This window comes from Paramormyrops kingsleyae, chromosome 4 (assembly GCF_048594095.1).
Source record: "Paramormyrops kingsleyae isolate MSU_618 chromosome 4, PKINGS_0.4, whole genome shotgun sequence".
In the NCBI taxonomy this organism is placed as follows: domain Eukaryota; kingdom Metazoa; phylum Chordata; class Actinopteri; order Osteoglossiformes; family Mormyridae; genus Paramormyrops; species Paramormyrops kingsleyae.
In genome coordinates this window covers 46,214,506-46,234,911 of record NC_132800.1, presented here as the reverse complement: position 1 = coordinate 46,234,911, position 20,406 = coordinate 46,214,506, and the positions used below count along the sequence as shown (strand labels likewise).

General features: G+C 48.3%; 47 non-coding genes and 2 pseudogenes across 47 annotated transcripts; all 49 read left to right on the top strand.

Moving 5' to 3' along the window:
• The first annotated feature begins 229 nt into the window (after positions 1-229).
• Positions 230-348, top strand: LOC140590534 (5S ribosomal RNA). The gene has a single exon (XR_011991366.1). It is a non-coding gene; the product is annotated as a 5S ribosomal RNA (ribosomal RNA).
• A 297-nt stretch (positions 349-645) lies between these two features.
• LOC140590533 (5S ribosomal RNA) lies at positions 646-764 on the top strand. The gene has a single exon (XR_011991365.1). It is a non-coding gene; the product is annotated as a 5S ribosomal RNA (ribosomal RNA).
• Positions 765-1,061: 297 nt separating this feature from the next.
• Positions 1,062-1,181, top strand: LOC140589960 (5S ribosomal RNA). The gene has a single exon (XR_011991139.1). It is a non-coding gene; the product is annotated as a 5S ribosomal RNA (ribosomal RNA).
• Positions 1,182-1,478: 297 nt separating this feature from the next.
• Positions 1,479-1,597, top strand: LOC140590531 (5S ribosomal RNA). The gene has a single exon (XR_011991363.1). It is a non-coding gene; the product is annotated as a 5S ribosomal RNA (ribosomal RNA).
• A 297-nt stretch (positions 1,598-1,894) lies between these two features.
• LOC140589844 (5S ribosomal RNA) lies at positions 1,895-2,013 on the top strand. Its single transcript, XR_011991023.1, has one exon. It is a non-coding gene; the product is annotated as a 5S ribosomal RNA (ribosomal RNA).
• Positions 2,014-2,310: 297 nt separating this feature from the next.
• Positions 2,311-2,429, top strand: LOC140590530 (5S ribosomal RNA). The gene has a single exon (XR_011991362.1). It is a non-coding gene; the product is annotated as a 5S ribosomal RNA (ribosomal RNA).
• Positions 2,430-2,726: 297 nt separating this feature from the next.
• LOC140589359 (5S ribosomal RNA) lies at positions 2,727-2,845 on the top strand. The gene has a single exon (XR_011990538.1). It is a non-coding gene; the product is annotated as a 5S ribosomal RNA (ribosomal RNA).
• A 297-nt stretch (positions 2,846-3,142) lies between these two features.
• On the top strand, positions 3,143-3,262 carry LOC140589728 (5S ribosomal RNA). Its single transcript, XR_011990907.1, has one exon. It is a non-coding gene; the product is annotated as a 5S ribosomal RNA (ribosomal RNA).
• Positions 3,263-3,559: 297 nt separating this feature from the next.
• On the top strand, positions 3,560-3,678 carry LOC140589656 (5S ribosomal RNA). The gene has a single exon (XR_011990835.1). It is a non-coding gene; the product is annotated as a 5S ribosomal RNA (ribosomal RNA).
• Positions 3,679-3,975: 297 nt separating this feature from the next.
• LOC140589716 (5S ribosomal RNA) lies at positions 3,976-4,094 on the top strand. Its single transcript, XR_011990895.1, has one exon. It is a non-coding gene; the product is annotated as a 5S ribosomal RNA (ribosomal RNA).
• Positions 4,095-4,391: 297 nt separating this feature from the next.
• Positions 4,392-4,510, top strand: LOC140589614 (5S ribosomal RNA). The gene has a single exon (XR_011990793.1). It is a non-coding gene; the product is annotated as a 5S ribosomal RNA (ribosomal RNA).
• Positions 4,511-4,807: 297 nt separating this feature from the next.
• LOC140589354 (5S ribosomal RNA) lies at positions 4,808-4,926 on the top strand. The gene has a single exon (XR_011990533.1). It is a non-coding gene; the product is annotated as a 5S ribosomal RNA (ribosomal RNA).
• Positions 4,927-5,223: 297 nt separating this feature from the next.
• Positions 5,224-5,342, top strand: LOC140589903 (5S ribosomal RNA). The gene has a single exon (XR_011991082.1). It is a non-coding gene; the product is annotated as a 5S ribosomal RNA (ribosomal RNA).
• Positions 5,343-5,639: 297 nt separating this feature from the next.
• LOC140589660 (5S ribosomal RNA) lies at positions 5,640-5,758 on the top strand. Its single transcript, XR_011990839.1, has one exon. It is a non-coding gene; the product is annotated as a 5S ribosomal RNA (ribosomal RNA).
• A 297-nt stretch (positions 5,759-6,055) lies between these two features.
• Positions 6,056-6,174, top strand: LOC140590529 (5S ribosomal RNA). The gene has a single exon (XR_011991361.1). It is a non-coding gene; the product is annotated as a 5S ribosomal RNA (ribosomal RNA).
• Positions 6,175-6,471: 297 nt separating this feature from the next.
• On the top strand, positions 6,472-6,590 carry LOC140590528 (5S ribosomal RNA). Its single transcript, XR_011991360.1, has one exon. It is a non-coding gene; the product is annotated as a 5S ribosomal RNA (ribosomal RNA).
• Positions 6,591-6,887: 297 nt separating this feature from the next.
• Positions 6,888-7,006, top strand: LOC140590527 (5S ribosomal RNA). Its single transcript, XR_011991359.1, has one exon. It is a non-coding gene; the product is annotated as a 5S ribosomal RNA (ribosomal RNA).
• A 297-nt stretch (positions 7,007-7,303) lies between these two features.
• On the top strand, positions 7,304-7,422 carry LOC140590525 (5S ribosomal RNA). Its single transcript, XR_011991357.1, has one exon. It is a non-coding gene; the product is annotated as a 5S ribosomal RNA (ribosomal RNA).
• Positions 7,423-7,719: 297 nt separating this feature from the next.
• LOC140590524 (5S ribosomal RNA) lies at positions 7,720-7,838 on the top strand. The gene has a single exon (XR_011991356.1). It is a non-coding gene; the product is annotated as a 5S ribosomal RNA (ribosomal RNA).
• Positions 7,839-8,135: 297 nt separating this feature from the next.
• Positions 8,136-8,254, top strand: LOC140590523 (5S ribosomal RNA). Its single transcript, XR_011991355.1, has one exon. It is a non-coding gene; the product is annotated as a 5S ribosomal RNA (ribosomal RNA).
• Positions 8,255-8,551: 297 nt separating this feature from the next.
• LOC140589855 (5S ribosomal RNA) lies at positions 8,552-8,670 on the top strand. The gene has a single exon (XR_011991034.1). It is a non-coding gene; the product is annotated as a 5S ribosomal RNA (ribosomal RNA).
• A 297-nt stretch (positions 8,671-8,967) lies between these two features.
• Positions 8,968-9,086, top strand: LOC140590522 (5S ribosomal RNA). The gene has a single exon (XR_011991354.1). It is a non-coding gene; the product is annotated as a 5S ribosomal RNA (ribosomal RNA).
• Positions 9,087-9,383: 297 nt separating this feature from the next.
• LOC140590521 (5S ribosomal RNA) lies at positions 9,384-9,502 on the top strand. Its single transcript, XR_011991353.1, has one exon. It is a non-coding gene; the product is annotated as a 5S ribosomal RNA (ribosomal RNA).
• Positions 9,503-9,799: 297 nt separating this feature from the next.
• Positions 9,800-9,918, top strand: LOC140590519 (5S ribosomal RNA). Its single transcript, XR_011991351.1, has one exon. It is a non-coding gene; the product is annotated as a 5S ribosomal RNA (ribosomal RNA).
• A 297-nt stretch (positions 9,919-10,215) lies between these two features.
• Positions 10,216-10,334, top strand: LOC140590518 (5S ribosomal RNA). The gene has a single exon (XR_011991350.1). It is a non-coding gene; the product is annotated as a 5S ribosomal RNA (ribosomal RNA).
• A 297-nt stretch (positions 10,335-10,631) lies between these two features.
• Positions 10,632-10,750, top strand: LOC140589369 (5S ribosomal RNA). The gene has a single exon (XR_011990548.1). It is a non-coding gene; the product is annotated as a 5S ribosomal RNA (ribosomal RNA).
• A 297-nt stretch (positions 10,751-11,047) lies between these two features.
• On the top strand, positions 11,048-11,166 carry LOC140590517 (5S ribosomal RNA). The gene has a single exon (XR_011991349.1). It is a non-coding gene; the product is annotated as a 5S ribosomal RNA (ribosomal RNA).
• A 297-nt stretch (positions 11,167-11,463) lies between these two features.
• LOC140590516 (5S ribosomal RNA) lies at positions 11,464-11,582 on the top strand. The gene has a single exon (XR_011991348.1). It is a non-coding gene; the product is annotated as a 5S ribosomal RNA (ribosomal RNA).
• A 297-nt stretch (positions 11,583-11,879) lies between these two features.
• Positions 11,880-11,999, top strand: LOC140589959 (5S ribosomal RNA). The gene has a single exon (XR_011991138.1). It is a non-coding gene; the product is annotated as a 5S ribosomal RNA (ribosomal RNA).
• Positions 12,000-12,296: 297 nt separating this feature from the next.
• Positions 12,297-12,415, top strand: LOC140590515 (5S ribosomal RNA). Its single transcript, XR_011991347.1, has one exon. It is a non-coding gene; the product is annotated as a 5S ribosomal RNA (ribosomal RNA).
• A 297-nt stretch (positions 12,416-12,712) lies between these two features.
• Positions 12,713-12,831, top strand: LOC140590514 (5S ribosomal RNA). The gene has a single exon (XR_011991346.1). It is a non-coding gene; the product is annotated as a 5S ribosomal RNA (ribosomal RNA).
• Positions 12,832-13,128: 297 nt separating this feature from the next.
• LOC140589641 (5S ribosomal RNA) lies at positions 13,129-13,247 on the top strand. The gene has a single exon (XR_011990820.1). It is a non-coding gene; the product is annotated as a 5S ribosomal RNA (ribosomal RNA).
• Positions 13,248-13,544: 297 nt separating this feature from the next.
• Positions 13,545-13,663, top strand: LOC140590513 (5S ribosomal RNA). Its single transcript, XR_011991345.1, has one exon. It is a non-coding gene; the product is annotated as a 5S ribosomal RNA (ribosomal RNA).
• A 297-nt stretch (positions 13,664-13,960) lies between these two features.
• On the top strand, positions 13,961-14,079 carry LOC140590512 (5S ribosomal RNA). The gene has a single exon (XR_011991344.1). It is a non-coding gene; the product is annotated as a 5S ribosomal RNA (ribosomal RNA).
• A 297-nt stretch (positions 14,080-14,376) lies between these two features.
• LOC140590511 (5S ribosomal RNA) lies at positions 14,377-14,495 on the top strand. The gene has a single exon (XR_011991343.1). It is a non-coding gene; the product is annotated as a 5S ribosomal RNA (ribosomal RNA).
• Positions 14,496-14,792: 297 nt separating this feature from the next.
• On the top strand, positions 14,793-14,911 carry LOC140590510 (5S ribosomal RNA). The gene has a single exon (XR_011991342.1). It is a non-coding gene; the product is annotated as a 5S ribosomal RNA (ribosomal RNA).
• Positions 14,912-15,208: 297 nt separating this feature from the next.
• Positions 15,209-15,327, top strand: LOC140589893 (5S ribosomal RNA). Its single transcript, XR_011991072.1, has one exon. It is a non-coding gene; the product is annotated as a 5S ribosomal RNA (ribosomal RNA).
• Positions 15,328-15,624: 297 nt separating this feature from the next.
• On the top strand, positions 15,625-15,743 carry LOC140590508 (5S ribosomal RNA). The gene has a single exon (XR_011991340.1). It is a non-coding gene; the product is annotated as a 5S ribosomal RNA (ribosomal RNA).
• Positions 15,744-16,040: 297 nt separating this feature from the next.
• Positions 16,041-16,159, top strand: LOC140589347 (5S ribosomal RNA). Its single transcript, XR_011990526.1, has one exon. It is a non-coding gene; the product is annotated as a 5S ribosomal RNA (ribosomal RNA).
• Positions 16,160-16,456: 297 nt separating this feature from the next.
• On the top strand, positions 16,457-16,575 carry LOC140590507 (5S ribosomal RNA). The gene has a single exon (XR_011991339.1). It is a non-coding gene; the product is annotated as a 5S ribosomal RNA (ribosomal RNA).
• Positions 16,576-16,872: 297 nt separating this feature from the next.
• Positions 16,873-16,991, top strand: LOC140590506 (5S ribosomal RNA). Its single transcript, XR_011991338.1, has one exon. It is a non-coding gene; the product is annotated as a 5S ribosomal RNA (ribosomal RNA).
• A 297-nt stretch (positions 16,992-17,288) lies between these two features.
• LOC140589487 (5S ribosomal RNA) lies at positions 17,289-17,407 on the top strand. Its single transcript, XR_011990666.1, has one exon. It is a non-coding gene; the product is annotated as a 5S ribosomal RNA (ribosomal RNA).
• A 297-nt stretch (positions 17,408-17,704) lies between these two features.
• On the top strand, positions 17,705-17,823 carry LOC140590505 (5S ribosomal RNA). The gene has a single exon (XR_011991337.1). It is a non-coding gene; the product is annotated as a 5S ribosomal RNA (ribosomal RNA).
• Positions 17,824-18,120: 297 nt separating this feature from the next.
• Positions 18,121-18,239, top strand: LOC140590504 (5S ribosomal RNA). The gene has a single exon (XR_011991336.1). It is a non-coding gene; the product is annotated as a 5S ribosomal RNA (ribosomal RNA).
• Positions 18,240-18,536: 297 nt separating this feature from the next.
• On the top strand, positions 18,537-18,655 carry LOC140589346 (5S ribosomal RNA). The gene has a single exon (XR_011990525.1). It is a non-coding gene; the product is annotated as a 5S ribosomal RNA (ribosomal RNA).
• Positions 18,656-18,952: 297 nt separating this feature from the next.
• On the top strand, positions 18,953-19,071 carry LOC140590503 (5S ribosomal RNA). The gene has a single exon (XR_011991335.1). It is a non-coding gene; the product is annotated as a 5S ribosomal RNA (ribosomal RNA).
• Positions 19,072-19,368: 297 nt separating this feature from the next.
• Positions 19,369-19,487, top strand: LOC140589819 (5S ribosomal RNA). Its single transcript, XR_011990998.1, has one exon. It is a non-coding gene; the product is annotated as a 5S ribosomal RNA (ribosomal RNA).
• A 297-nt stretch (positions 19,488-19,784) lies between these two features.
• On the top strand, positions 19,785-19,903 carry LOC140590230 (5S ribosomal RNA; annotated as a pseudogene).
• Positions 19,904-20,200: 297 nt separating this feature from the next.
• LOC140590258 (5S ribosomal RNA) lies at positions 20,201-20,319 on the top strand (annotated as a pseudogene).
• Positions 20,320-20,406: the final 87 nt, after the last annotated feature.

Here is a 20,406-nt window from a genome sequence, read left to right as displayed (position 1 = left end):
TCATTTCACAAATTACCTTTATTTGTACAAAGACGGCAGTCCCCGCCCACTTTTGCAGAAAGTACTCGTAGCAATCGTATACAACTCACCGATTTCTTCCTCATTTTAATAACGACTTTCTCAAAGACATCTTGACATCAATGCCGCATCGACGTCTGCTCTTCTCTCGGTGCGACTCTCAATAAACCCTCAACTGAAAACAAAAGTGCTGATTCTGGCCGCTTCCCTCGCTTACGGCCATACCGTTCCGACTGCGCCCGATCTCGTCTGATCTCGGAAGCTAAGCGGGGCCGGGCTTGGTTAGTACTTGGTTGGGAGACTGCCTGGGAATACCAAGTGCCGTAAGCTTTTTCTTAGTTTCACCTTATCCAGAGGGCCCTGCGTCTTGCCACGAATGTAAAGATGTCACTACCCTTTCATTTCACAAATTACCTTTATTTGTACAAAGACGGCAGTCCCCGCCCACTTTTGCAGAAAGTACTCGTAGCAATCGTATACAACTCACCGATTTCTTCCTCATTTTAATAACGACTTTCTCAAAGACATCTTGACATCAATGCCGCATCGACGTCTGCTCTTCTCTCGGTGCGACTCTCAATAAACCCTCAACTGAAAACAAAAGTGCTGATTCTGGCCGCTTCCCTCGCTTACGGCCATACCGTTCCGACTGCGCCCGATCTCGTCTGATCTCGGAAGCTAAGCGGGGCCGGGCTTGGTTAGTACTTGGTTGGGAGACTGCCTGGGAATACCAAGTGCCGTAAGCTTTTTCTTAGTTTCACCTTATCCAGAGGGCCCTGCGTCTTGCCACGAATGTAAAGATGTCACTACCCTTTCATTTCACAAATTACCTTTATTTGTAGAACGACAGCAGTCCCCGCCCACTTTTGCAGAAAGTACTCGTAGCAATCGTATACAACTCACCGATTTCTTCCTCATTTTAATAACGACTTTCTCAAAGACATCTTGACATCAATGCCGCATCGACGTCTGCTCTTCTCTCGGTGCGACTCTCAATAAACCCTCAACTGAAAACAAAAGGGCTGATTCTGGCCGCTTCCCTCGCTTACGGCCATACCGTTCCGACTGCGCCCGATCTCGTCTGATCTCGGAAGCTAAGCGGGGCCGGGCTTGGTTAGTACTTGGTTGGGAGACTGCCTTAGGAATACCAAGTGCCGTAAGCTTTTTCTTAGTTTCACCTTATCCAGAGGGCCCTGCGTCTTGCCACGAATTGAAAGATGTCACTACCCTTTCATTTCACAAATTACCTTTATTTGTACAAAGACGGCAGTCCCCGCCCACTTTTGCAGAAAGTCCTCGTAGCAATCGCATACAACTCACCGATTTCTTCCTCATTTTAATAACGACTTTCTCAAAGACATCTTGACATCAATGCCGCATCGACGTCTGCTCTTCTCTCGGTGCGACTCTCAATAAACCCTCAACTGAAAACAAAAGTGCTGATTCTGGCCGCTTCCCTCGCTTACGGCCATACCGTTCCGACTGCGCCCGATCTCGTCTGATCTCGGAAGCTAAGCGGGGCCGGGCTTGGTTAGTACTTGGTTGGGAGACTGCCTGGGAATACCAAGTGCCGTAAGCTTTTTCTTAGTTTCACCTTATCCAGAGGGCCCTGCGTCTTGCCACGAATGTAAAGATGTCACTACCCTTTCATTTCACAAATTACCTTTATTTGTAGAACGACAGCAGTCCCCGCCCACTTTTGCAGAAAGTACTCGTAGCAATCGTATACAACTCACCGCTTTCTTCCTCATTTTAATAACGACTTTCTCAAAGACATCTTGACATCAATGCCGCATCGACGTCTGCTCTTCTCTCGGTGCGACTCTCAATAAACCCTCAACTGAAAACAAAAGTGCTGATTCTGGCCGCTTCCCTCGCTTACGGCCATACCGTTCCGACTGCGCCCGATCTCGTCTGATCTCGGAAGCTAAGCGGGGCCGGGCTTGGTTAGTACTTGGTTGGGAGACTGCCTGGGAATACAAAGTGCCGTAAGCTTTTTCTTAGTTTCACCTTATCCAGAGGGCCCTGCGTCTTGCCACGAATGTAAAGATGTCACTACCCTTTCATTTCACAAATTACCTTTATTTGTAGAACGACAGCAGTCCCCGCCCACTTTTGCAGAAAGTACTCGTAGCAATCGTATACAACTCACCGATTTCTTCCTCATTTTAATAACGACTTTCTCAAAGACATCTTAACATCAATGCCGCATCGACGTCTGCTCTTCTCTCGGTGCGACTCTCAATAAACCCTCAACTGAAAACAAAAGTGCTGATTCTGGCCGCTTCCCTCGCTTACGGCCATACCGTTCCGACTGCGCCCGATCTCGTCTGATCTCGGAAGCTAAGCGGGGCCGGGCTTGGTTAGTACTTGGTTGGGAGACTGCCTGGGAATACCAAGTGCCGTAAGCTTTTTCTTAGTTTCACCTTATCCAGAGGGCCCTGCGTCTTGCCACGAATGTAAAGATGTCACTACCCTTTCATTTCACAAATTACCTTTATTTGTAGAACGACAGCAGTCCCCGCCCACTTTTGCAGAAAGTACTCGTAGCAATCGTATACAACTCACCGCTTTCTTCCTCATTTTAATAACGACTTTCTCAAAGACATCTTGACATCAATGCCGCATCGACGTCTGCTCTTCTCTCGGTGCGACTCTCAATAAACCCTCAACTGAAAACAAAAGTGCTGATTCTGGCCGCTTCCCTCGCTTACGGCCATACCGTTCTGACTGCGCCCGATCTCGTCTGATCTCGGAAGCTAAGCGGGGCCGGGCTTGGTTAGTACTTGGTTGGGAGACTGCCTGGGAATACCAAGTGCCGTAAGCTTTTTCTTAGTTTCACCTTATCCAGAGGGCCCTGCGTCTTGCCACGAATGTAAAGATGTCACTACCCTTTCATTTCACAAATTACCTTTATTTGTACAAAGACGGCAGTCCCCGCCCACTTTTGCAGAAAGTACTCGTAGCAATCGTATACAACTCACCGATTTCTTCCTCATTTTAATAACGACTTTCTCAAAGACATCTTGACATCAATGCCGCATCGACGTCTGCTCTTCTCTCGGTGCGACTCTCAAGAAACCCTCAACTGAAAACAAAAGTGCTGATTCTGGCCGCTTCCCTCGCTTACGGCCATACCATTTCCGACTGCGCCCGATCTCGTCTGATCTCGGAAGCTAAGCGGGGCCGGGCTTGGTTAGTACTTGGTTGGGAGACTGCCTGGGAATACCAAGTGCCGTAAGCTTTTTCTTAGTTTCACCTTATCCAGAGGGCCCTGCGTCTTGCCACGAATGTAAAGATGTCACTACCCTTTCATTTCACAAATTACCTTTATTTGTACAAAGACGGCAGTCCCCGCCCACTTTTGCAGAAAGTACTCGTAGCAATCGTATACAACTCACCGATTTCTTCCTCATTTTAATAACGACTTTCTCAAAGACATCTTGACATCAATGCCGCATCGACGTCTGCTCTTCTCTCGGTGCGACTCTCAATAAACCCTCAACTGAAAACAAAAGTGCTGATTCTGGCCGCTTCCCTCGCTTACGGCCATACCGTTCCGACTGCGCCCGATCTCGTCTGATCTCGGAAGCTAAGCGGGACCGGGCTTGGTTAGTACTTGGTTGGGAGACTGCCTGGGAATACCAAGTGCCCTAAGCTTTTTCTTAGTTTCACCTTATCCAGAGGGCCCTGCGTCTTGCCACGAATGTAAAGATGTCACTACCCTTTCATTTCACAAATTACCTTTATTTGTACAAAGACGGCAGTCCCCGCCCACTTTTGCAGAAAGTACTCGTAGCAATCGTATACAACTCACCGATTTCTTCCTCATTTTAATAACGACTTTCTCAAAGACATCTTGACATCAATGCCGCATCGACGTCTGCTCTTCTCTCGGTGCGACTCTCAATAAACCCTCAACTGAAAACAAAAGTGCTGATTCTGGCCGCTTCCCTCGCTTACGGCCATACCGTTCCGACTGCGCCCGATCTCGTCTGATCTCGGAAGCTAAGCGGGGCTGGGCTTGGTTAGTACTTGGTTGGGAGACTGCCTGGGAATACCAAGTGCCGTAAGCTATTTCTTAGTTTCACCTTATCCAGAGGGCCCTGCGTCTTGCCACGAATGTAAACATGTCACTACCCTTTCATTTCACAAATTACCTTTATTTGTACAAAGACGGCAGTCCCCGCCCACTTTTGCAGAAAGTACTCGTAGCAATCGTATACAACTCACCGATTTCTTCCTCATTTTAATAACGACTTTCTCAAAGACATCTTGACATCAATGCCGCATCGACGTCTGCTCTTCTCTCGGTGCGACTCTCAATAAACCCTCAACTGAAAACAAAAGTGCTGATTCTGGCTGCTTCCCTCGCTTACGGCCATACCGTTCCGACTGCGCCCGATCTCGTCTGATCTCGGAAGCTAAGCGGGGCCGGGCTTGGTTAGTACTTGGTTGGCAGACTGCCTGGGAATACCAAGTGCCGTAAGCTTTTTCTTAGTTTCACCTTATCCAGAGGGCCCTGCGTCTTGCCACGAATGTAAAGATGTCACTACCCTTTCATTTCACAAATTACCTTTATTTGTAGAACGACAGCAGTCCCCGCCCACTTTTGCAGAAAGTACTCGTAGCAATCGTATACAACTCACCGATTTCTTCCTCATTTTAATAACGACTTTCTCAAAGACATCTTGACATCAATGCCGCATCGACGTCTGCTCTTCTCTCGGTGCGACGCTCAATAAACCCTCAACTGAAAACAAAAGTGCTGATTCTGGCCGCTTCCCTTGCTTACGGCCATACCGTTTCGACTGCGCCCGATCTCGTCTGATCTCGGAAGCTAAGCGGGGCCGGGCTTGGTTAGTACTTGGTTGGGAGACTGCCTGGGAATACCAAGTGCCGTAAGCTTTTTCTTAGTTTCACCTTATCCAGAGGGCCCTGCGTCTTGCCACGAATGTAAAGATGTCACTACCCTTTCATTTCACAAATTACCTTTATTTGTAGAACGACAGCAGTCCCCGCCCACTTTTGCAGAAAGTACTCGTAGCAATCGTATACAACTCACCGATTTCTTCCTCATTTTAATAACGACTTTCTCAAAGACATCTTGACATCAATGCCGCATCGACGTCTGCTCTTCTCTCGGTGCGACTCTCAATAAACCCTCAACTGAAAACAAAAGTGCTGATTCTGGCCGCTTCCCTCGCTTACGGCCATACCATTCCGACTGCGCCCGATCTCGTCTTATCTCGGAAGCTAAGCGGGGCCGGGCTTGGTTAGTACTTGGTTGGGAGACTGCCTGGGAATACCAAGTGCCGTAAGCTTTTTCTTAGTTTCACCTTATCCAGAGGGCCCTGCGTCTTGCCACGAATGTAAAGATGTCACTACCCTTTCATTTCACAAATTACCTTTATTTGTACAAAGACGGCAGTCCCCGCCCACTTTTGCAGAAAGTACTCGTAGCAATCGTATACAACTCACCGCTTTCTTCCTCATTTTAATAACGACTTTCTCAAAGACATCTTGACATCAATGCCGCATCGACGTCTGCTCTTCTCTCGGTGCGACTCTCAATAAACCCTCAACTGAAAACAAAAGTGCTGATTCTGGCCGCTTCTCTCGCTTACAGCCATACCGTTCCGACTGCGCCCGATCTCGTCTGATCTCGGAAGCTAAGCGGGGCCGGGCTTGGTTAGTACTTGGTTGGGAGACTGCCTGGGAATACCAAGTGCCGTAAGCTTTTTCTTAGTTTCACCTTATCCAGAGGGCCCTGCGTCTTGCCACGAATGTAAAGATGTCACTACCCTTTCATTTCACAAATTACCTTTATTTGAAGAACGACGGCAGTCCCCGCCCACTTTTGCAGAAAGTACTCGTAGCAATCGTATACAACTCACCGCTTGCTTCCTCATTTTAATAACGACTTTCTCAAAGACATCTTGACATCAATGCCGCATCGACGTCTGCTCTTCTCTCGGTGCGACGCTCAATAAACCCTCAACTGAAAACAAAAGTGCTGATTCTGGCCGCTTCCCTCGCTTACGGCCATACCGTTCCGACTGCGCCCGATCTCGTCTGATCTCGGAAGCTAAGCGGGGCCGGGCTTGGTTAGTACTTGGTTGGGAGACTGCCTGGGAATACCAAGTGCCGTAAGCTTTTTCTTAGTTTCACCTTATCCAGAGGGCCCTGCGTCTTGCCACGAATGTAAAGATGTCACTACCCTTTCATTTCACAAATTACCTTTATTTGTAGAACGACAGCAGTCCCCGCCCACTTTTGCAGAAAGTACTCGTAGCAATCGTATACAACTCACCGATTTCTTCCTCATTTTAATAACGACTTTCTCAAAGACATCTTAACATCAATGCCGCATCGACGTCTGCTCTTCTCTCGGTGCGACTCTCAATAAACCCTCAACTGAAAACAAAAGTGCTGATTCTGGCCGCTTCCCTCGCTTACGGCCATACCGTTCCGACTGCGCCCGATCTCGTCTGATCTCGGAAGCTAAGCGGGGCCGGGCTTGGTTAGTACTTGGTTGGGAGACTGCCTGGGAATACCAAGTGCCGTAAGCTTTTTCTTAGTTTCACCTTATCCAGAGGGCCCTGCGTCTTGCCACGAATGTAAAGATATCACTACCCTTTCATCTCACAAATTACCTTTATTTGTACAAAGACGGCAGTCCCCGCCCACTTTTGCAGAAAGTACTCGTAGCAATCGTATACAACTCACCGCTTTCTTCCTCATTTTAATAACGACTTTCTCAAAGACATCTTGACATCAATGCCGCATCGACGTCTGCTCTTCTCTCGGTGCGACTCTCAATAAACCCTCAACTGAAAACAAATGTGCTGATTCTGGCCGCTTCCCTCGCTTACGGCCATACCGTTCCGACTGCGCCCGATCTCGTCTGATCTCGGAAGCTAAGCGGGGCCGGGCTTGGTTAGTACTTGGTTGGGAGACTGCCTGGGAATACCAAGTGCCGTAAGCTTTTTCTTAGTTTCACCTTATCCAGAGGGCCCTGCGTCTTGCCACGAATGTAAAGATATCACTACCCTTTCATCTCACAAATTACCTTTATTTGTACAAAGACGGCAGTCCCCGCCCACTTTTGCAGAAAGTACTCGTAGCAATCGTATACAACTCACCGCTTTCTTCCTCATTTTAATAACGACTTTCTCAAAGACATCTTGACATCAATGCCGCATCGACGTCTGCTCTTCTCTCGGTGCGACTCTCAATAAACCCTCAACTGAAAACAAAAGTGCTGATTCTGGCCGCTTCCCTCGCTTACGGCCATACCGTTCCGACTGCGCCCGATCTCGTCTGATCTCGGAAGCTAAGCGGGGCCGGGCTTGGTTAGTACTTGGTTGGGAGACTGCCTGGGAATACCAAGTGCCGTAAGCTTTTTCTTAGTTTCACCTTATCCAGAGGGCCCTGCGTCTTGCCACGAATGTAAAGATGTCACTACCCTTTCATTTCACAAATTACCTTTATTTGTAGAACGACGGCAGTCCCCGCCCACTTTTGCAGAAAGTACTCGTAGCAATCGTATACAACTCACCGCTTTCTTCCTCATTTTAATAACGACTTTCTCAAAGACATCTTGACATCAATGCCGCATCGACGTCTGCTCTTCTCTCGGTGCGACTCTCATTAAACCCTCAACTGAAAACAAAAGTGCTGATTCTGGCCGCTTCCCTCGCTTACGGCCATACCGTTCCGACTGCGCCCGATCTCGTCTGATCTCGGAAGCTAAGCGGGGCCGGGCTTGGTTAGTACTTGGTTGGGAGACTGCCTGGGAATACCAAGTGCCGTAAGCTTTTTCTTAGTTTCTCCTTATCCAGAGGGCCCTGCGTCTTGCCACGAATGTAAAGATGTCACTACCCTTTCATTTCACAAATTACCTTTATTTGTACAAAGACGGCAGTCCCCGCCCACTTTTGCAGAAAGTACTCGTAGCAATCGTATACAACTCACCGATTTCTTCCTCATTTTAATAACGACTTTCTCAAAGACATCTTGACATCAATGCCGCATCGACGTCTGCTCTTCTCTCGGTGCGACTCTCAATAAACCCTCAACTGAAAACAAAAGTGCTGATTCTGGCCGCTTCCCTCGCTTACGGCCATACCGTTCCGACTGCGCCCGATCTCGTCTGATCTCGGAAGCTAAGCGGGGCCGGGCTTGGTTAGTACTTGGTTGGGAGACTGCCTGGGAATACCAAGTGCCGTAAGCTTTTTCTTAGTTTCACCTTATCCAGAGGGCCCTGCGTCTTGCCACGAATGTAAAGATGTCACTACCCTTTCATTTCACAAATTACCTTTATTTGTAGAACGACAGCAGTCCCCGCCCACTTTTGCAGAAAGTACTCGTAGCAATCGTATACAACTCACCGATTTCTTCCTCATTTTAATAACGACTTTCTCAAAGACATCTTGACATCAATGCCGCATCGACGTCTGCTCTTCTCTCGGTGCGACTCTCAATAAACCCTCAACTGAAAACAAAAGTGCTGATTCTGGCCGCTTCCCTCGCTTACGGCCATACCGTTCCGACTGCGCCCGATCTCATCTTATCTCGGAAGCTAAGCGGGGCCGGGCTTGGTTAGTACTTGGTTGGGAGACTGCCTGGGAATACCAAGTGCCGTAAGCTTTTTCTTAGTTTCACCTTATCCAGAGGGCCCTGCGTCTTGCCACGAATGTAAAGATGTCACTACCCTTTCATTTCACAAATTACCTTTATTTGTACAAAGACGGCAGTCCCCGCCCACTTTTGCAGAAAGTACTCGTAGCAATCGTATACAACTCACCGATTTCTTCCTCATTTTAATAACGACTTTCTCAAAGACATCTTGACATCAATGCCGCATCGACGTCTGCTCTTCTCTCGGTGCGACTCTCAATAAACCCTCAACTGAAAACAAAAGTGCTGATTCTGGCCGCTTCCCTCGCTTACGGCCATACCGTTCCGACTGCGCCCGATCTCGTCTGATCTCGGAAGCTAAGCGGGGCCGGGCTTGGTTAGTACTTGGTTGGGAGACTGCCTGGGAATACCAAGTGCCGTAAGCTTTTTCTTAGTTTCACCTTATCCAGAGGGCCCTGCGTCTCGCCACGAATGTAAAGATGTCACTACCCTTTCATTTCACAAATTACCTTTATTTGTACAAAGACGGCAGTCCCCGCCCACTTTTGCAGAAAGTACTCGTAGCAATCGTATACAACTCACCGATTTCTTCCTCATTTTAATAACGACTTTCTCAAAGACATCTTGACATCAATGCCGCATCGACGTCTGCTCTTCTCTCGGTGCGACTCTCAATAAACCCTCAACTGAAAACAAAAGTGCTGATTCTGGCCGCTTCCCTCGCTTACGGCCATACCGTTCCGACTGCGCCCGATCTCGTCTGATCTCGGAAGCTAAGCGGGGCCGGGCTTGGTTAGTACTTGGTTGGGAGACTGCCTGGGAATACCAAGTGCCGTAAGCTTTTTCTTAGTTTCACCTTATCCAGAGGGCCCTGCGTCTTGCCACGAATGTAAAGATGTCACTACCCTTTCATTTCACAAATTACCTTTATTTGTACAAAGACGGCAGTCCCCGCCCACTTTTGCAGAAAGTACTCGTAGCAATCGTATACAACTCACCGCTTTCTTCCTCATTTTAATAACGACTTTCTCAAAGACATCTTGACATCAATGCCGCATCGACGTCTGCTCTTCTCTCGGTGCGACTCTCAATAAACCCTCAACTGAAAACAAAAGTGCTGATTCTGGCCGCTTCCCTCGCTTACGGCCATACCGTTCCGACTGCGCCCGATCTCGTCTGATCTCGGAAGCTAAGCGGGGCCGGGCTTGGTTAGTACTTGGTTGGGAGACTGCCTGGGAATACCAAGTGCCGTAAGCTTTTTCTTAGTTTCACCTTATCCAGAGGGCCCTGCGTCTTGCCACGAATGTAAAGATGTCACTACCCTTTCATTTCACAAATTACCTTTATTTGTAGAACGACAGCAGTCCCCGCCCACTTTTGCAGAAAGTACTCGTAGCAATCGTATACAACTCACCGATTTCTTCCTCATTTTAATAACGACTTTCTCAAAGACATCTTGACATCAATGCCGCATCGACGTCTGCTCTTCTCTCGGTGCGACTCTCAATAAACCCTCAACTGAAAACAAAAGGGCTGATTCTGGCCGCTTCCCTCGCTTACGGCCATACCGTTCCGACTGCGCCCGATCTCGTCTGATCTCGGAAGCTAAGCGGGGCCGGGCTTGGTTAGTACTTGGTTGGGAGACTGCCTGGGAATACCAAGTGCCGTAAGCTTTTTCTTAGTTTCACCTTATCCAGAGGGCCCTGCGTCTTGCCACGAATGTAAAGATGTCACTACCCTTTCATTTCACAAATTACCTTTATTTGTACAAAGACGGCAGTCCCCGCCCACTTTTGCAGAAAGTACTCGTAGCAATCGTATACAACTCACCGATTTCTTCCTCATTTTAATAACGACTTTCTCAAAGACATCTTGACATCAATGCCGCATCGACGTCTGCTCTTCTCTCGGTGCGACTCTCAATAAACCCTCAACTGAAAACAAAAGTGCTGATTCTGGCCGCTTCCCTCGCTTGCGGCCATACCGTTCCGACTGCGCCCGATCTCGTCTGATCTCGGAAGCTAAGCGGGGCCGGGCTTGGTTAGTACTTGGTTGGGAGACTGCCTGGGAATACCAAGTGCCGTAAGCTTTTTCTTAGTTTCACCTTATCCAGAGGGCCCTGCGTCTTGCCACGAATGTAAAGATGTCACTACCCTTTCATTTCACAAATTACCTTTATTTGTACAAAGACGGCAGTCCCCGCCCACTTTTGCAGAAAGTACTCGTAGCAATCGTATACAACTCACCGATTTCTTCCTCATTTTAATAACGACTTTCTCAAAGACATCTTGACATCAATGCCGCATCGACGTCTGCTCTTCTCTCGGTGCGACTCTCAATAAACCCTCAACTGAAAACAAAAGTGCTGATTCTGGCCGCTTCCCTCGCTTACGGCCATACCGTTCCGACTGCGCCCGATCTCGTCTGATCTCGGAAGCTAAGCGGGGCCGGGCTTGGTTAGTACTTGGTTGGGAGACTGCCTGGGAATACCAAGTGCCGTAAGCTTTTTCTTAGTTTCACCTTATCCAGAGGGCCCTGCGTCTTGCCACGAATGTAAAGATGTCACTACCCTTTCATTTCACAAATTACCTTTATTTGTACAAAGACGGCAGTCCCCGCCCACTTTTGCAGAAAGTACTCGTAGCAATCGTATACAACTCACCGCTTTCTTCCTCATTTTAATAACGACTTTCTCAAAGACATCTTGACATCAATGCCGCATCGACGTCTGCTCTTCTCTCGGTGCGACTCTCAATAAACCCTCAACTGAAAACAAAAGTGCTGATTCTGGCCGCTTCCCTCGCTTACGGCCATACCGTTCCGACTGCGCCCGATCTCGTCTGATCTCGGAAGCTAAGCGGGGCCGGGCTTGGTTAGTACTTGGTTGGGAGACTGCCTGGGAATACCAAGTGCCGTAAGCTTTTTCTTAGTTTCACCTTATCCAGAGGGCCCTGCGTCTTGCCACGAATGTAAAGATGTCACTACCATTTCATTTCACAAATTACCTTTATTTGTAGAACGACAGCAGTCCCCGCCCACTTTTGCAGAAAGTACTCGTAGCAATCGTATACAACTCACCGATTTCTTCCTCATTTTAATAACGACTTTCTCAAAGACATCTTGACATCAATGCCGCATCGACGTCTGCTCTTCTCTCGGTGCGACTCTCAATAAACCCTCAACTGAAAACAAAAGGGCTGATTCTGGCCGCTTCCCTCGCTTACGGCCATACCGTTCCGACTGCGCCCGATCTCGTCTGATCTCGGAAGCTAAGCGGGGCCGGGCTTGGTTAGTACTTGGTTGGGAGACTGCCTTAGGAATACCAAGTGCCGTAAGCTTTTTCTTAGTTTCACCTTATCCAGAGGGCCCTGCGTCTTGCCACGAATTGAAAGATGTCACTACCCTTTCATTTCACAAATTACCTTTATTTGTACAAAGACGGCAGTCCCCGCCCACTTTTGCAGAAAGTCCTCGTAGCAATCGCATACAACTCACCGATTTCTTCCTCATTTTAATAACGACTTTCTCAAAGACATCTTGACATCAATGCCGCATCGACGTCTGCTCTTCTCTCGGTGCGACTCTCAATAAACCCTCAACTGAAAACAAAAGTGCTGATTCTGGCCGCTTCCCTCGCTTACGGCCATACCGTTCCGACTGCGCCCGATCTCGTCTGATCTCGGAAGCTAAGCGGGGCCGGGCTTGGTTAGTACTTGGTTGGGAGACTGCCTGGGAATACCAAGTGCCGTAAGCTTTTTCTTAGTTTCACCTTATCCAGAGGGCCCTGCGTCTTGCCACGAATGTAAAGATGTCACTACCCTTTCATTTCACAAATTACCTTTATTTGTAGAACGACAGCAGTCCCCGCCCACTTTTGCAGAAAGTACTCGTAGCAATCGTATACAACTCACCGATTTCTTCCTCATTTTAATAACGACTTTCTCAAAGACATCTTGACATCAATGCCGCATCGACGTCTGCTCTTCTCTCGGTGCGACTCTCAATAAACCCTCAACTGAAAACAAAAGTGCTGATTCTGGCCGTTTCCCTCGCTTACGGCCATACCGTTCCGACTGCGCCCGATCTCGTCTGATCTCGGAAGCTAAGCGGGGCCGGGCTTGGTTAGTACTTGGTTGGGAGACTGCCTGGGAATACCAAGTGCCGTAAGCTTTTTCTTAGTTTCACCTTATCCAGAGGGCCCTGCGTCTTGCCACGAATGTAAAGATGTCACTACCCTTTCATTTCACAAATTACCTTTATTTGTACAAAGACGGCAGTCCCCGCCCACTTTTGCAGAAAGTACTCGTAGCAATCATATACAACTCACCGATTTCTTCCTCATTTTAATAACGACTTTCTCAAAGACATCTTGACATCAATGCCGCATCGACGTCTGCTCTTCTCTCGGTGCGACTCTCAATAAACCCTCAACTGAAAACAAAAGTGCTGATTCTGGCCGCTTCCCTCGCTTACGGCCATACCGTTCCGACTGCGCCCGATCTCGTCTGATCTCGGAAGCTAAGTGGGGCCGGGCTTGGTTAGTACTTGGTTGGGAGACTGCCTGGGAATACCAAGTGCCGTAAGCGTTTTCTTAGTTTCACCTTATCCAGAGGGCCCTGCGTCTTGCCACGAATGTAAAGATGTCACTACCCATTCATTTCACAAATTACCTTTATTTGTACAAAGACGGCAGTCCCCGCCCACTTTTGCAGAAAGTACTCGTAGCAATCGTATACAACTCACCGCTTTCTTCCTCATTTTAATAACGACTTTCTCAAAGACATCTTGACATCAATGCCGCATCGACGTCTGCTCTTCTCTCGGTGCGACTCTCAATAAACCCTCAACTGAAAACAAAAGTGCTGATTCTGGCCGCTTCCCTCGCTTACGGCCATACCGTTCCGACTGCGCCCGATCTCGTCTGATCTCGGAAGCTAAGCGGGGCCGGGCTTGGTTAGTACTTGGTTGGGAGACTGCCTGGGAATACCAAGTGCCGTAAGCTTTTTCTTAGTTTCACCTTATCCAGAGGGCCCTGCGTCTTGCCACGAATGTAAAGATGTCACTACCCTTTCATTTCACAAATTACCTTTATTTGTAGAACGACAGCAGTCCCCGCCCACTTTTGCAGAAAGTACTCGTAGCAATCGTATACAACTCACCACTTTCTTCCTCATTTTAATAACGACTTTCTCAAAGACATCTTGACATCAATGCCGCATCGACGTCTGCTCTTCTCTCGGTGCGACTCTCAATAAACCCTCAACTGAAAACAAAAGTGCTGATTCTGGACGCTTCCCTCGCTTACGGCCATACCGTTCCGACTGCGCCCGATCTCGTCTGATCTCGGAAGCTAAGCGGGGCCGGGCTTGGTTAGTACTTGGTTGGGAGACTGCCTGGGAATACCAAGTGCCGTAAGCTTTTTCTTAGTTTCACCTTATCCAGAGGGCCCTGCGTCTTGCCACGAATGTAAAGATGTCACTACCCTTTCATTTCACAAATTACCTTTATTTGTAGAACGACAGCAGTCCCCGCCCACTTTTGCAGAAAGTACTCGTAGCAATCGTATACAACTCACCGCTTTCTTCCTCATTTTAATAACGACTTTCTCAAAGACATCTTGACATCAATGCCGCATCGACGTCTGCTCTTCTCTCGGTGCGACTCTCAATAAACCCTCAACTGAAAACAAAAGTGCTGATTCTGGCCGCTTCCCTCGCTTACGGCCATACCGTTCCGACTGCGCCCGATCTCGTCTGATCTCGGAAGCTAAGCGGGGCCGGGCTTGGTTAGTACTTGGTTGGGAGACTGCCTGGGAATACCAAGTGCCGTAAGCTTTTTCTTAGTTTCACCTTATCCAGAGGGCCCTGCGTCTTGCCACGAATGTAAAGATGTCACTACCCTTTCATTTCACAAATTACCTTTATTTGTAGAACGACAGCAGTCCCCGCCCACTTTTGCAGAAAGTACTCGTAGCAATCGTATACAACTCACCGATTTCTTCCTCATTTTAATAACGACTTTCTCAAAGACATCTTGACATCAATGCCGCATCGACGTCTGCTCTTCTCTCGGTGCGACTCTCAATAAACCCTCAACTGAAAACAAAAGTGCTGATTCTGGCCGTTTCCCTCGCTTACGGCCATACCGTTCCGACTGCGCCCGATCTCGTCTGATCTCGGAAGCTAAGCGGGGCCGGGCTTGGTTAGTACTTGGTTGGGAGACTGCCTGGGAATACCAAGTGCCGTAAGCTTTTTCTTAGTTTCACCTTATCCAGAGGGCCCTGCGTCTTGCCACGAATGTAAAGATGTCACTACCCTTTCATTTCACAAATTACCTTTATTTGTACAAAGACGGCAGTCCCCGCCCACTTTTGCAGAAAGTACTCGTAGCAATCATATACAACTCACCGATTTCTTCCTCATTTTAATAACGACTTTCTCAAAGACATCTTGACATCAATGCCGCATCGACGTCTGCTCTTCTCTCGGTGCGACTCTCAATAAACCCTCAACTGAAAACAAAAGTGCTGATTCTGGCCGCTTCCCTCGCTTACGGCCATACCGTTCCGACTGCGCCTGATCTCGTCTGATCTCGGAAGCTAAGTGGGGCCGGGCTTGGTTAGTACTTGGTTGGGAGACTGCCTGGGAATACCAAGTGCCGTAAGCGTTTTCTTAGTTTCACCTTATCCAGAGGGCCCTGCGTCTTGCCACGAATGTAAAGATGTCACTACCCATTCATTTCACAAATTACCTTTATTTGTACAAAGACGGCAGTCCCCGCCCACTTTTGCAGAAAGTACTCGTAGCAATCGTATACAACTCACCGCTTTCTTCCTCATTTTAATAACGACTTTCTCAAAGACATCTTGACATCAATGCCGCATCGACGTCTGCTCTTCTCTCGGTGCGACTCTCAATAAACCCTCAACTGAAAACAAAAGTGCTGATTCTGGCCGCTTCCCTCGCTTACGGCCATACCGTTCCGACTGCGCCCGATCTCGTCTGATCTCGGAAGCTAAGCGGGGCCGGGCTTGGTTAGTACTTGGTTGGGAGACTGCCTGGGAATACCAAGTGCCGTAAGCTTTTTCTTAGTTTCACCTTATCCAGAGGGCCCTGCGTCTTGCCACGAATGTAAAGATGTCACTACCCTTTCATTTCACAAATTACCTTTATTTGTAGAACGACAGCAGTCCCCGCCCACTTTTGCAGAAAGTACTCGTAGCAATCGTATACAACTCACCACTTTCTTCCTCATTTTAATAACGACTTTCTCAAAGACATCTTGACATCAATGCCGCATCGACGTCTGCTCTTCTCTCGGTGCGACTCTCAATAAACCCTCAACTGAAAACAAAAGTGCTGATTCTGGACGCTTCCCTCGCTTACGGCCATACCGTTCCGACTGCGCCCGATCTCGTCTGATCTCGGAAGCTAAGCGGGGCCGGGCTTGGTTAGTACTTGGTTGGGAGACTGCCTGGGAATGCCAAGTGCCGTAAGCTTTTTCTTAGTTTCACCTTATCCAGAGGGCCCTGCGTCTTGCCACGAATGTAAAGATGTCACTACCCTTTCATTTCACAAATTACCTTTATTTGTACAAAGACGGCAGTCCCCGCCCACTTTTGCAGAAAGTACTCGTAGCAATCGTATACAACTCACCGCTTTCTTCCTCATTTTAATAACGACTTTCTCAAAGACATCTTGACATCAATGCCGCATCGACGTCTGCTCTTCTCTCGGTGCGACTCTCAATAAACCCTCAACTGAAAACAAAAGTGCTGATTCTGGCCGCTTCCCTCGCTTACGGCCATACCGTTCCGACTGCGCCCGATCTCGTCTGATCTCGGAAGCTAAGCGGGGCCGGGCTTGGTTAGTACTTGGTTGGGAGACTGCCTGGGAATACCAAGTGCCGTAAGCTTTTTCTTAGTTTCACCTTATCCAGAGGGCCCTGCGTCTTGCCACGAATGTAAAGATGTCACTACCCTTTCATTTCACAAATTACCTTTATTTGTAGAACGACAGCAGTCCCCGCCCACTTTTGCAGAAAGTACTCGTAGCAATCGTATACAACTCACCGATTTCTTCCTCATTTTAATAACGACTTTCTCAAAGACATCTTGACATCAATGCCGCATCGACGTCTGCTCTTCTCTCGGTGCGACTCTCAATAAACCCTCAACTGAAAACAAAAGTGCTGATTCTGGCCGCTTCCCTCGCTTACGGCCATACCGTTCCGACTGCGCCCGATCTCGTCTGATCTCGGAAGCTAAGCGGGGCCGGGCTTGGTTAGTACTTGGTTGGGAGACTGCCTGGGAATACCAAGTGCCGTAAGCTTTTTCTTAGTTTCACCTTATCCAGAGGGCCCTGCGTCTTGCCACGAATGTAAAGATGTCACTACCCTTTCATTTCACAAATTACCTTTATTTGTACAAAGACGGCAGTCCCCGCCCACTTTTGCAGAAAGTACTCGTAGCAATCATATACAACTCACCGATTTCTTCCTCATTTTAATAACGACTTTCTCAAAGACATCTTGACATCAATGCCGCATCGACGTCTGCTCTTCTCTCGGTGCGACTCTCAATAAACCCTCAACTGAAAACAAAAGTGCTGATTCTGGCCGCTTCCCTCGCTTACGGCCATACCGTTCCGACTGCGCCCGATCTCGTCTGATCTCGGAAGCTAAGTGGGGCCGGGCTTGGTTAGTACTTGGTTGGGAGACTGCCTGGGAATACCAAGTGCCGTAAGCTTTTTCTTAGTTTCACCTTATCCAGAGGGCCCTGCGTCTTGCCACGAATGTAAAGATGTCACTACCCATTCATTTCACAAATTACCTTTATTTGTACAAAGACGGCAGTCCCCGCCCACTTTTGCAGAAAGTACTCGTAGCAATCGTATACAACTCACCGCTTTCTTCCTCATTTTAATAACGACTTTCTCAAAGACATCTTGACATCAATGCCGCATCGACGTCTGCTCTTCTCTCGGTGCGACTCTCAATAAACCCTCAACTGAAAACAAAAGTGCTGATTCTGGCCGCTTCCCTCGCTTACGGCCATACCGTTCCGACTGCGCCCGATCTCGTCTGATCTCGGAAGCTAAGCGGGGCCGGGCTTGGTTAGTACTTGGTTGGGAGACTGCCTGGGAATACCAAGTGCCGTAAGCTTTTTCTTAGTTTCACCTTATCCAGAGGGCCCTGCGTCTTGCCACGAATGTAAAGATGTCACTACCCTTTCATTTCACAAATTACCTTTATTTGTAGAACGACAGCAGTCCCCGCCCACTTTTGCAGAAAGTACTCGTAGCAATCGTATACAACTCACCACTTTCTTCCTCATTTTAATAACGACTTTCTCAAAGACATCTTGACATCAATGCCGCATCGACGTCTGCTCTTCTCTCGGTGCGACTCTCAATAAACCCTCAACTGAAAACAAAAGTGCTGATTCTGGCCGCTTCCCTCGCTTACGGCCATACCGTTCCGACTGCGCCCGATCTCGTCTGATCTCGGAAGCTAAGCGGGGCCGGGCTTGGTTAGTACTTGGTTGGGAGACTGCCTGGGAATACCAAGTGCCGTAAGCTTTTTCTTAGTTTCACCTTATCCAGAGGGCCCTGCGTCTTGCCACGAATGTAAAGATGTCACTACCCTTTCATTTCACAAATTACCTTTATTTGTACAAAGACGGCAGTCCCCGCCCACTTTTGCAGAAAGTACTCGTAGCAATCATATACAACTCACCGATTTCTTCCTCATTTTAATAACGACTTTCTCAAAGACATCTTGACATCAATGCCGCATCGACGTCTGCTCTTCTCTCGGTGCGACTCTCAATAAACCCTCAACTGAAAACAAAAGTGCTGATTCTGGACGCTTCCCTCGCTTACGGCCATACCGTTCCGACTGCGCCCGATCTCGTCTGATCTCGGAAGCTAAGCGGGGCCGGGCTTGGTTAGTACTTGGTTGGGAGACTGCCTGGGAATGCCAAGTGCCGTAAGCTTTTTCTTAGTTTCACCTTATCCAGAGGGCCCTGCGTCTTGCCACGAATGTAAAGATGTCACTACCCTTTCATTTCACAAATTACCTTTATTTGTACAAAGACGGCAGTCCCCGCCCACTTTTGCAGAAAGTACTCGTAGCAATCGTATACAACTCACCGCTTTCTTCCTCATTTTAATAACGACTTTCTCAAAGACATCTTGACATCAATGCCGCATCGACGTCTGCTCTTCTCTCGGTGCGACTCTCAATAAACCCTCAACTGAAAACAAAAGTGCTGATTCTGGCCGCTTCCCTCGCTTACGGCCATACCGTTCCGACTGCGCCCGATCTCGTCTGATCTCGGAAGCTAAGCGGGGCCGGGCTTGGTTAGTACTTGGTTGGGAGACTGCCTGGGAATACCAAGTGCCGTAAGCTTTTTCTTAGTTTCACCTTATCCAGAGGGCCCTGCGTCTTGCCACGAATGTAAAGATGTCACTACCCTTTCATTTCACAAATTACCTTTATTTGTAGAACGACAGCAGTCCCCGCCCACTTTTGCAGAAAGTACTCGTAGCAATCGTATACAACTCACCGCTTTCTTCCTCATTTTAATAACGACTTTCTCAAAGACATCTTGACATCAATGCCGCATCGAAGTCTGCTCTTCTCTCGGTGCGACTCTCAATAAACCCTCAACTGAAAACAAAAGGGCTGATTCTGGCCGTTTCCCTCGCTTACGGCCATACCGTTCCGACTGCGCCCGATCTCGTCTGATCTCGGAAGCTAAGCGGGGCCGGGCTTGGTTAGTACTTGGTTGGGAGACTGCCTGGGATTACCAAGTGCCGTAAGCTTTTTCTTAATTTCACTTTATCCAGAGGGCCCTGCGTCTTGCCACGAATGTAAAGATGTCACTCCCCTTTCATTTCACAAATTACCTTTATTTGTACAAAGACGGCAGTCCCAGCCCACTTTTGCAGAAAGTACTCGTAGCAATCGTATACAACTCACCGCTTTCTTCCTCATTTTAATAACAACTTTCTCAAAGACGTCTTGACATCAATGGCGAATCGACGTCTGCTCTTCTCTCGGTGCGACTCTCAATAAACCCTCAACTGAAAACAAAAGGGCTGATTCTGGCAGCTTCCCTCGCTTACGGCCATACCGTTCCGACTGCGCCCGATCTCGTCTGGTCTCGGAAGCTAAGCGGGGCCGGGCTTTGTTAGTACTTGGTTGGGAGACTGCCTGGGATTACCAAGTGCCGTAAGCTTTTTCTTACTTTCACTTTATCCAGAGGGCCCTGCGTCTTGCCACGAATTGAATGATGTCACTCCCCTTTCATTTCACAAATGACCTTTATTTGTACAACGACGGCAGTCCCCGCCCACTTTTGCAGAAAGTACTCGTAGCAATCGTATACAACTCACCGCTTTCTTCCTCATTTTAATAACGACTTTCTGAAAGACATCTTGACATCAATGTCGCATCGACGTCTGCTCTTCTCTCGGTGCGACTCTCAATAAACCCTCAACTGAAATGAAAAGGGCTGATTCTGGCCACTCCCCTTGCTTACGGCCATACCGTTCCGACTGTGCCCGATCTCGTCTGATCTCGGAAGCTAAGCGGGGCCGGGCTTGCTTACTACTTGGTTGGGAGACTGCCTGGGATTACCAAGTGCCGTAAGCTTTTTCTTTCTTTCACCTTATCCAGAGGGCCCTGCGTCTTGCCACGAATGTAAAGATGTCACTCCCCTTTCATTTCACAAATTACCTT